Below are 10,288 nucleotides of genomic sequence, written 5' to 3'. Positions count from 1 at the left end.
ATATATATCTAGGTATTTGACATATCAGTTATGGTATTAATATACGTACACGCTCATAGGTAATTGATAAACCGTAATTTATACATATTTCTATTCCATGCTTAGCACATTTTATGGATGATTTTCCTTAAAATTGGTGAATTTGATGCTCCTACAGCCTTAATTTCATGTTTTATACTTAGGTGAGCATAGGAGAGTGAAAGAAACGAGAAATAGGCCAAAAACGGAGAAAATGGGCCAAAGTACGAAATCAACATGGCCTGGACTTCCTTACACGGGCAAACCACACGGTCGTGTCCCTTTGGCAAGGTCAAAGCACGATTTACACGGGTAAATCACACGCCCATGCCCATTTAACAGCCTTGACCATGCCCATAAGCAATCGCACACGGGCATGTCGCTACCATGCCCAAGTTTAGTCCAATTCAGAAAAGGCCAATTTTGAGGGCTCTTAGGCATTCCAAAGCCTATTTAAACATCGGAGGAGGCACTTAGAGAGGGGACACAGAAGAGGAAGTAAGGAATTGCTCAAGGAAAGCCGATCGATCCATCTCAGAAGCCTGATTCACCATCAAGACTGAAGATCTCCCTTCAAATTTCCTCAGGAGTTTTGGGTTTTCTTATGTTTTGTTATTTTTATTCTTTTGAGATGTTTTCTTTCATTAGCATGAACTAAAACCCCTAAATACCTAAGGGGAATGAAACCTAAGACGGATCTTGTTATTATTATCTGAATTGTTTGATAAATATTTGACTTATTCTTAATTATGTGCTCTTAATTATTGTTTTGATATTCCAGGATATTGATTCAAGTTAAAATCTTATTCAGAGGAGGAATAGACCTTGTGTAAGAGTAAATTTTTCATAATTAAATGGATTTGATTGTGCGCCTAGAGATAGGGTTACAAGATTTTTTCAAATTAGGGTGAAACCTAATAAGGGGATCCATAGATCGAGTTAATGCAACCCTAGGGCGTTAATTAGAAAGAGATTTCAATTATTCAATCTAGGGTTAGACTGTAACACAACAAACCCGGCCTAGACGTTACGGTCGAATCCAGTGTGTCACATTACCTACCACTAACCAAGTTACCTAGTTTACTAAAGTTTAGGTGAGCTTTGCAAAAACCATTAATGAAGTTTTAAGAGAAATGTTCCGATTCACTAGTGTGAGTCCTATCCATTAGCGATTGTTAAGGGTTTAGAAAAACGTGACTTTTGTTGCACCTGGAAAACTTTCATTTTGAAGACGTTTGATTGTCGTGTCGGTTTGAAAAAAGTAATTTTTGTTAAACCCAGAGTTAACCAATTTCAAGGAATCAATTTAAGTGATGTGAATCTCAAGTCGAAAATGATTTAAGTAATTTAAAAACCCAAAATAAAAATAATAGAGCGGCCTTATTACAACTTTAACCAAAATAGAAATAATCAAAAATAAATGCGAAATTTAAAAGGAAGCTACTTGAAACTTATTTAAAAACCAGAAATTTAATCTTCGTGGCCACTCTGTATCCCGCCCAGCTCCAACTCCACCAACTAGGGCTTACCTGCAAGGATGGAAGAGAAAGGGGGTGAGTTTGGAAAACTCAGTGTATATGGAAAACCCATCCAAAGCCCAACTCAGCTCAAGCCCATTGGGCCTAAGCACTGTTTAGATAACAGCGGGTACTGGGCCGAAGCCCTTTTCAGAATACGAAAAACTGGGCCTTAGACCCTTTTCAGATAACAGTATGGCCCATAGGCCCATTCCAGAACAGAACAGACATATTCGTGTATGCAAGCCCAACCCAGCCTATAACCAACCGCTACACTCCACTCGTACCAGCCCTTCACTCTATGTGGGAAATAGCTCAACGCACCCAGCCCTACACTCCACAGTTGCTGCATAGCTGCTCAGATATCAGTAAGTTGAGGCAAAGCCTCCAGTACGTGGTCAAGCCACTTTCAGTACTTCCTCCATCAATAACCTAGTCCCATGCATCAGATAATAATAACATGGCATGCAGTAAATAGTAACAGTCAAACATGCATTGGCATGCAGTAAATAGTAACAGTCAAACATGCATTCAGGTCAACCTTAACCCTAGGGGTATATCAGTAATTTTACTCTTAGGGGTAAAACTGTAAACTTTCCACCTATAAAGGTATTTCAGTACTATTATCAGTTTTAAGGGTTCTCATAAATGTTACGGTCCTTACTAGCCCATTTGTCATCGCAGTAATTTATTTATCTTAATTTCACAATTTTAGCCATTGGGCCCTAAAACCCCTAATGGGCCCTATAGTGTCCACTAGCAATTTAAGCCCATTTAATCCAAGTTTTATGACCAGTTTACCGATTTAAGCAGTTTCGATTCTACAGTCTAACAGAACATACTTATTGCCTATTTTTTATATTATATATTTTTATTATCTTTTTATTTATTAACCCGTATGAGCCCGTAAGCCCATTGGGCCCAGTTTTAGCCTATCGAGGCCCAATTACCGAAGTGCACGAAATTTCACACACGACTAACTTACCACTTTGCAATTTCAGATCTAATGATTTCTAAACGTCTTGTGAGCACTCGCACACTCACAAGCCCACGAAATGCCAGAATTTTGGCATTTCGGCTTTTGCCGAATTGAACTATGAGAGGGTGTTCGATACACACCTGTTTCGCGACGACTGCTACTGAGATCCCTTACGATATCCTACAATTGATTACCACAATTCTTAGATTGCAACCCACAACAACCAATCCCAATATTCACCTACCCATATTCGAACCATGCCCCTAAAGCCTTTAGAATCTTACCTTTTGGCCAAAAACCGATGACTAGATCTAAGTCTAGTTGTTCCAAAGATCCAAGCCTTCGATCGAACCTCTAGAAGACACTAATCACCAAAAGAAATCATCGATCAAAGACCCTTAAAGCCCTGTGCCCAAATCGACAGCCTCCTTAGATTTTAGGGACTTCGGCTTTTCTAAATGTAAAATAAGACTAGATATGAGGTGATGAGCACTTACCACTTATTCTTCTTTGATTTCTACACAGATTTGATGCAGATCTATCCTCTAAATGATAGTAGAACTCAAATCTAGGAGATCTAAAGTTTCAGCTATAAGTCCCTAAATCTGTGGTATTTCAGCTTTTTAAGTGATGAAGAAGATGACGATTTGAGGCTATAACTTTGAAGTAATGTTGCCGACAGATACTAAGGGTTTAGAGAAGATGAAAGTTGATCAAAAATAATAAAAATAACTGAAGGATTTTGATTTGGAGAAATCGGCACAGGAAGTGAGTTTTCAGGGTTTCGACATTTATGGCAATCATATGGAGGATGGGATAGATAGAGGAGGTGAGTAAGGTGATCAGAAGGTTTCAGCTAGAAGAAAAAGCAAAAAGGAAGAAAGAAAATGGAGGAAAAAGAGAGGAAGAAGAAATCGGCACCAAGGAGAAGGAATTTGCGTTTTCGGCTTTTGTGAGGAAAGGATGAATGACAGTGAAAGCTTTCAAGTGGCTAACCCTCATTCTCCAAGACAGAAAAAGAAAAGAACCTAACCCTAATATCAACTAAAACAATTGGCCCAACCTCCCTAAGGCCCTTGTCGAAATTCACTTAAGTGATCACATGCCCGGCACATGCCTAAAATTAAAAAGTAACCATATGCCTACCTTGCAACTCGAACCCTGGACCTTTAATTCCTTCCCAGACGCCTTTTTTTTTAGGAACTTAGTTGCCCCACCTTGCCACTTTACCAAGGCCTTATTTGCATCATAATTTACGAAGTTCTTCTTAAAAGCCCACTTAACCAAGTCTCCTATTCACTTAAAATCCAACCTTGATATTTTACCGTGTTTAACTTAGGCTTGGGCCTTCTAAAGGCCCACTAACACATTTAAACACAATTCCAATATTCAGAACACCAAAATTTCAAAATTTACTAACAATCACAAAAACCCGAAAAATACTGAAAATCAGGGCGTTACATAGACGTTGTTAGTCTCGAGAGAGATAATAATATAACTTGGGGATCTCTAAGGAACAAGTTGAATGAATAAATCGTCCGATTCAGAGTCAAATAACAAGTGAAGTCTAGGTGGATTTTTCTTTAGGTATTGTCTTAATCAATCGAGTTTTCGAAAAAGTATTTTCCCTAAATTTCTTTTTTATGATTTCTTAGTTTAATTAATTAGTCAGATAAACAAAACCCTTTTATTTTTTAGGCTAGATAATAAAAAGAAAGTTGATACTAGTTCTTTTAGTTCCTTTGGGTTCGATAATTCGGTCTTGCTAAATCTATACTACTGTTCGATAGGTACACTTGCCTTCATCGTGATAATAGTTAGTTTTAAGAATGATTCATTATAAATATTTAAAACTTGTCACGAATATCACGTATCAAGTTTTTGGCGCCGTTGCTGAGGAACTAAGATATTAGGAACACTCGATTTTATTACTTTAGCCATTTTACTTTTATTGCAATTTAAAATTTTCTTTTCTTTTCTAACTCTTCATTTATTTTCTTCTGACAAGTTTTTCTAGTTTATGATCAGGAGAAACCCGTTAGGACCATTACTATTTGATAGTAAGATCGGTCGTACAGTTCGTAGAAATCAAAGAGAAATAAGGCGAAGCTTACGTTACACAGAAGGGAAAGAGGAAGATACTTCAACCACCACCGAGGAGATGGCTGAAAACCAAGAAAGTCCGCTACCTCATCTGATTGCTGTAAATCAGAATCTTGCTCCACGCACTATGTATGATTATGCTAAACCTAATTTAACAGGAACTGAGTCAAGTATAGTTAGACCTGCTATTGCTGCAAATAATTTTGAACTGAAACCTAAGACAATTCAAATGATACAATAGTTTGTTCAGTTTGATGGTTTGCAGGATGAGGATCCCAATGCTCACTTGGAAAATTTCCTAGAATTTTACGATACCTTTAAAAATAATGGCGTTTCTAATGACCCCATCCGCCTTCTGTTGTTTCCCTTTTCATTAAGGAATAAGCTAAACAATGGTTGAACTCGTTACCACGAGGGTCAATCATTACTTAGGAACAAATGACCGAAAAGTTCTTATTAAAATATTTTCCACCGACTAAAACGGCTAAATTACATAATGATATCTCTTCTTTTATGCAAATGGATTTAGAAACACTCTATGATGCATGGGAGAGATATAAGGACCTTTTGCGAAGATGCCCTCACCATGGGTTACCACTCTGGCTAAAAGTTCAAACTTTTCATAATGGCCTGAATCTTTGACTTGACAAATGGTTGACGTAGCTGCTGGCGGAACCATCAATAATAAAACACTTGAAGATGTTTATGAATTTATAGAGGAGATGTCACTGAATAACTATTAGTGGTAAGTCATGAGGACAAAGCCAACAAAAACAACCGGTGTTTATAATGTCGATTCGTCACCATGCTCTCTAATAAAGTAGAAATCTTGAATAAAAAAATTGATGGTTTTCTCAATTCTTTACAGGTTCACCCAGTAATGCAATGCAAAGCAAATGGAGGTGGATCGAGCAATTCAGAATACCCACCTTGTGGCCACAACATGGAGAACGAGCAGTTAAATTACATGGGTAATAATCCTCGATCTCAAAACAATCCTTATAACAATACTTACAATGTAGGTTGGAGGAATCACCCAAATTTTTCATGGGGAGGCCAAGGAAATCAGAAACCACCACCCCTCCAGGCCTTCAGCAACCACCATACCAGCAAGAGAAAAAACTGAACCATGAGGAGATGCTAACCAAATTCATCTCGGTGTCAGAGAATCGTTTTTAGAATACCGAGACGACACTCAAAAATCAAAAAGCGTCAATCCAGGGGCTCGAAACTCAGATTGGACAGCCTGCCAAGCAATACTGAATCTAACCCAAGGGAGCAACTCAACGCAATTGCCATTCAAGATGAGGAAGGGTTGTGGCAAAACCAAGGCCAGAACCGGTGGTAAGCGAAGGTAAGAATGAGGTAGGCCAAAACGAACAAAAATCGGTAAGTACAGAATATAAACCTCATGTGCCATACCCCAATGCGACAAGGAAAGAGCACTCAGACAAATAATTTGTTTAATTCCATAAACTTTTAAAGAAACTACATATTAACCTACCGTTTATTGAAGCACTTTCGCAGATACCGAACGCAGTCAAATTTTTAAAGGAGCTTCTAGCAAATAAACGAAAGTTAGAAGAAAGGTCGCATGTAGAGCTGAACGCGATTTGCTTAGCCATTCTTCAGAATAAACTACCCAACAAACTAAAAGAACCAGAGAGTTTTATGATTTGTTGTTTAATTGGTAGTTTAGATGTTAATAATGCGTTGGCTGATCTAGGGGCTAGTATCAATGCTATGCCTTACAAAGTTTTTAAGCAACTAGGTCTAGGGAAACCCAAACATACTAGGATAAGCATTCAATTAGCAGATAAAACTGTCATATTTCCTAGGGGTATCATTAAAGACGTACTTGTTAAAATTGACAAATTTATATTCCTAGTTGATTATGTTGTTTTAGACATAGAAGAGGACAGTAATGTTCCTTTAATTTTGAGAAGGCCCTGTTTAGCAACTGCTAGAACAATTATTGCCGTTGGCACATGTGAACTCACACTTTGTGTAGGAGACGAAACAATCACCCTTCAAGCTCACAACCCGAACAACATATCAAAAATTGAAGGTGATTGTACAAATTGTTCTATTAAGACTGATCATACGGTGCAACCTATTTTGTAGGAAATAAGTTTGAAGGACACACATGAGCCATGTTCAGTCCATAACAAAGGATCTATACATGAAGAACGAATGTTACAAATCGAGGAGTTAGATGAATGGCTGACATTTAAACCGAGAAAACATGATAAACCAAAACTATGCCAGAACGAGCTCAATGCCTCACCAAATCAACTTAAGGTTGGAGATAAAGTTTCATTAGATGCCATAGATCCTCACATTGACACTACCAAACTGAATGAAGAAATTCCTCTTATGGTACTTAGCATTTTCCCATTTGCTACAGTTGAGGTAAGTCATCCCAAATTTGGCACCTTTAAGGTAAACAATACCTACCTAAAACCTTATTTTGATGGGATTCATAGCAGGAATGAGGAGTATAAACTCCTCGAACTGCCATACCATTCACCAGAGAGGTAAAGTCTAGCTTAGACTTTAAATAAGCGCTTCTCGGGAGGCAACCCGAGCACTAACAATATTACTTTCTTTAAAGTTTATTTTTTAAAATCTAACATACTAATCAAATCATTGAACACAGGCTTTTCAGAACCACACGGCCAGGCACACGGGTGTGTCGTATGCCGTGCACGTACCACAGGATGCAACACAGCCGTGCGATACGGCCGTGTGAAAATAGGGCAAAAATTTCTTGCCCAACACGGGATGCGATAAGTAGCCACGGCCGTGCGACATGGTTGTGGGTGAAACTGTCAAAATAACATAGGCGTGCAACACGCCCGTGTTTTGAAACCGTGGGTAAACCTGTCAATTTAACATGGGCGTGCGCCTGCATACGCGAGCGTGGGAGAAGCAAACGGAGATTAACACGGCCGTCCAACATGGCCGTGTACATTAATGCGCCTAATTTCAAAAACTACTTATTATTTTTATTGTTATGTAAATCATTTATATCACTATTAGAATGAATTTTAATTAATTTATGATTTTTATTGATATGTCTTGAATTAAAACATAGGCATTTATGCATTTAGTGTTTAAACTTTAAGACATTAGGGAATCAAGCATGTAAGTTGATTTTTGAAGAATTGAAAACTTTTAGGTTGTTTTTACCAAGTTTAGGTATTATCCTGAGTTGAAATTCACAGGTTTAAACATCACAAAGCCATAATTTTTGTGAGATTTTGAGCCTTTAGAGCATCTATCATTTCTTTCATGCTCACTTTTATTATTGCTTTGAGTGAGTCAGTATTGAATTGTTATTTTAGAACTTGCTTGATTATGCATGTCAAGACCACACCATTTGAGTTGATATGTCAAAATGATAAAGGCACTTAGGTTTAACCCACTCACTCCACAAAAGCCTACCTTCATAATTAACCCTTAGTGAACCCCTTTGAGCCTAACAAGTCATTAATTGATTTACCCTCAATATTAACCATTATGTTGAAATCCCCTAATTTGATCCCTATTTTTGTCGAGATTTGATTTGAACTAATTGCTTAGCTATGTTTTTATCTTCTATGTAGCTGACTTGTTCTTAAAAAAATTCATACTTACATATTAGTAGTAATTCGGTATTGTTGAGCTGTAGTATCTAAATTCCATATTCTGAGAAAAAGCTCACTTGTACTCAATTGATGTTTAATTACTGTTTCTAGTTAGGTAATTTTCAATTCAATCTCGAATCTAACCTTTTCTTTCAACTTGTGACCACACTCCCCAACCAAAGCCACGTTACAACCCTTTAAAGACCTTTTGATTGATGTTCATCTCAATATATAGTGGTAGAGATTTGATTTTCATGCAAGCATATGGTAATAACTTTTCATTATTGACTATTGAGTGCTTCATGTTTTATCCTTAAACACCTCGAGTGATTTGAGTGAATCTTTAGTGAGGATGTGAAAATCTGTGATATTTTGAGTCGAATGTAATTACTTAGATGAGGGGAGACACCTATGCTTTCATGATAAAATACTCAACTTGGACTGTTTGAAACTTTGATGTTCTTTCAGTTGAATTTTCAATGTATGATTACCTATAGATTATTTTGAGATATTATCGATAGAAATTATAAGTTGAGAAGAATTTATTTTGATTATGAGTTGAGAATTTTTCTTGAGGACAAGTAAATGCTTAAGTGTAGGGGTATTTGATAAACCGTAATTTCTACATATTTCTATCCCATGCTTAGCACATTTTATGGATGATTTTTCCTTAAAATTGGTGAATTCAATGTTCCAAAAGCCTTAATTTCATGTTTTATACTTAGGTGAGCATAGAAGAGTGAAAGAAACGAGAAACGGGCTAAAACTGGAGAAAATGGGCCAACATACGAAATCAACACGGCCTAGACTTCGTCACACGGGCAGACCATACGATCGTGTCCCTTTGGAAAGGTCAAAGCACGATTTACACAGGTAGATCACACACCCGTGCCCATTTAACAGCCTCGACCACGGCCTTAAGCAATCGTACACGGGCATGTCCCTATCGAGCCCAAGTTTAGTGTGATTCAGAAAAGGCCAATTTTGAGGGCCCTTAGGCATTCCAAAGCCTATTTAAACATCGGAGGAGGCACTTAGAGAGGGGACGCAGAGGAGGAAGTAAGGAATTGCTCAGGGAAAGCCAATCGATCCATCTCAGAAGCTAGATTCACCATCAAGACTGAAGATCTCCCTTCAAATTCCATCAGGAGTTTTGGGTTTTCTTATGTTTTGTTATTTTTATTCTTTTGAGATGTTTTCTTTCATTAGTATTAACTAAAACCCCTAAATACCTAAAGGGAGTGAAACCTAAGACGGATCTTGTTATTATTATCTGAATTGCATGATAAATATTTGACTTGTTCTTAATAATGTGCTCTTAATTCTTTTTTTGATATTCCAGGATATTAATTCAAGTTAAACTCTTATTCAGAGGAGGAATAGACCCTGTCTAAGAGTAAATTTGTCATAATTAAGCGGAGTTGATTGCGCGCCTAGAGATAGGGTGACAAGATTTTGCTGGATTAGGGTGAAACCTAATAAGGGGATCCATAGATTGAGTTAATGCAACCCTAGTGCTTTAATTAGAAAGAGATTTCAACTATTCAATATAGGGTCAGATGTTGTTAATCTCGAGAGAGATAATAATATAACTTAGCGATCTCTATGGAACAAGTTGAATGAATAAATCGTTCGATTTAGAGTCAAATAACAAGTGAAGTCTAAGTGGATTTTTCCTTAGGTATTGTCTTAATCAATAGAGTTTTCCAAAAAGTATTTTCCCTAAATTTCTTTTCTGTGATTTCTTAGTTTAATTAATTAGTCAGATAAACAAAACCCTTTTATTTTTTACGCTAGATAATAAAAAGAAAGTTGATACTAGTACTTTTAGTTCCTTTGGGTTCGATAATCCGGTCTTGCTAAAGCTATACTACTGTTCGATAGGTACACTTGCCTTCATCGTAATAATAGTTAGTTTCAAGAACGATTCATTATAAATATTTAAAACTTGTCACGAATATCATGTATCAGTAATTTAGTTGAATTGGCTATGGTATTTATGTATGTGTAAGAGTATTTTCATCTTGTTAGATATATGGTAT

The 10,288-nt window shown here is 37.0% G+C and overlaps 1 non-coding gene across 1 annotated transcript; it reads right to left on the bottom strand.

Moving 5' to 3' along the window:
• Positions 1-5,104: 5,104 nt before the first annotated feature.
• Positions 5,105-5,210, bottom strand: LOC121225746 (small nucleolar RNA R71). The gene has a single exon (XR_005923621.1). It is a non-coding gene; the product is annotated as a small nucleolar RNA R71 (small nucleolar RNA).
• Positions 5,211-10,288: the final 5,078 nt, after the last annotated feature.

Source organism: Gossypium hirsutum, chromosome A03 (assembly GCF_007990345.1).
Source record: "Gossypium hirsutum isolate 1008001.06 chromosome A03, Gossypium_hirsutum_v2.1, whole genome shotgun sequence".
NCBI lineage: Eukaryota > Viridiplantae > Streptophyta > Magnoliopsida > Malvales > Malvaceae > Gossypium > Gossypium hirsutum.
The sequence above is the reverse complement of the archived record's forward strand: the minus strand, read 5'-3'. Positions and strand labels throughout refer to the sequence as shown.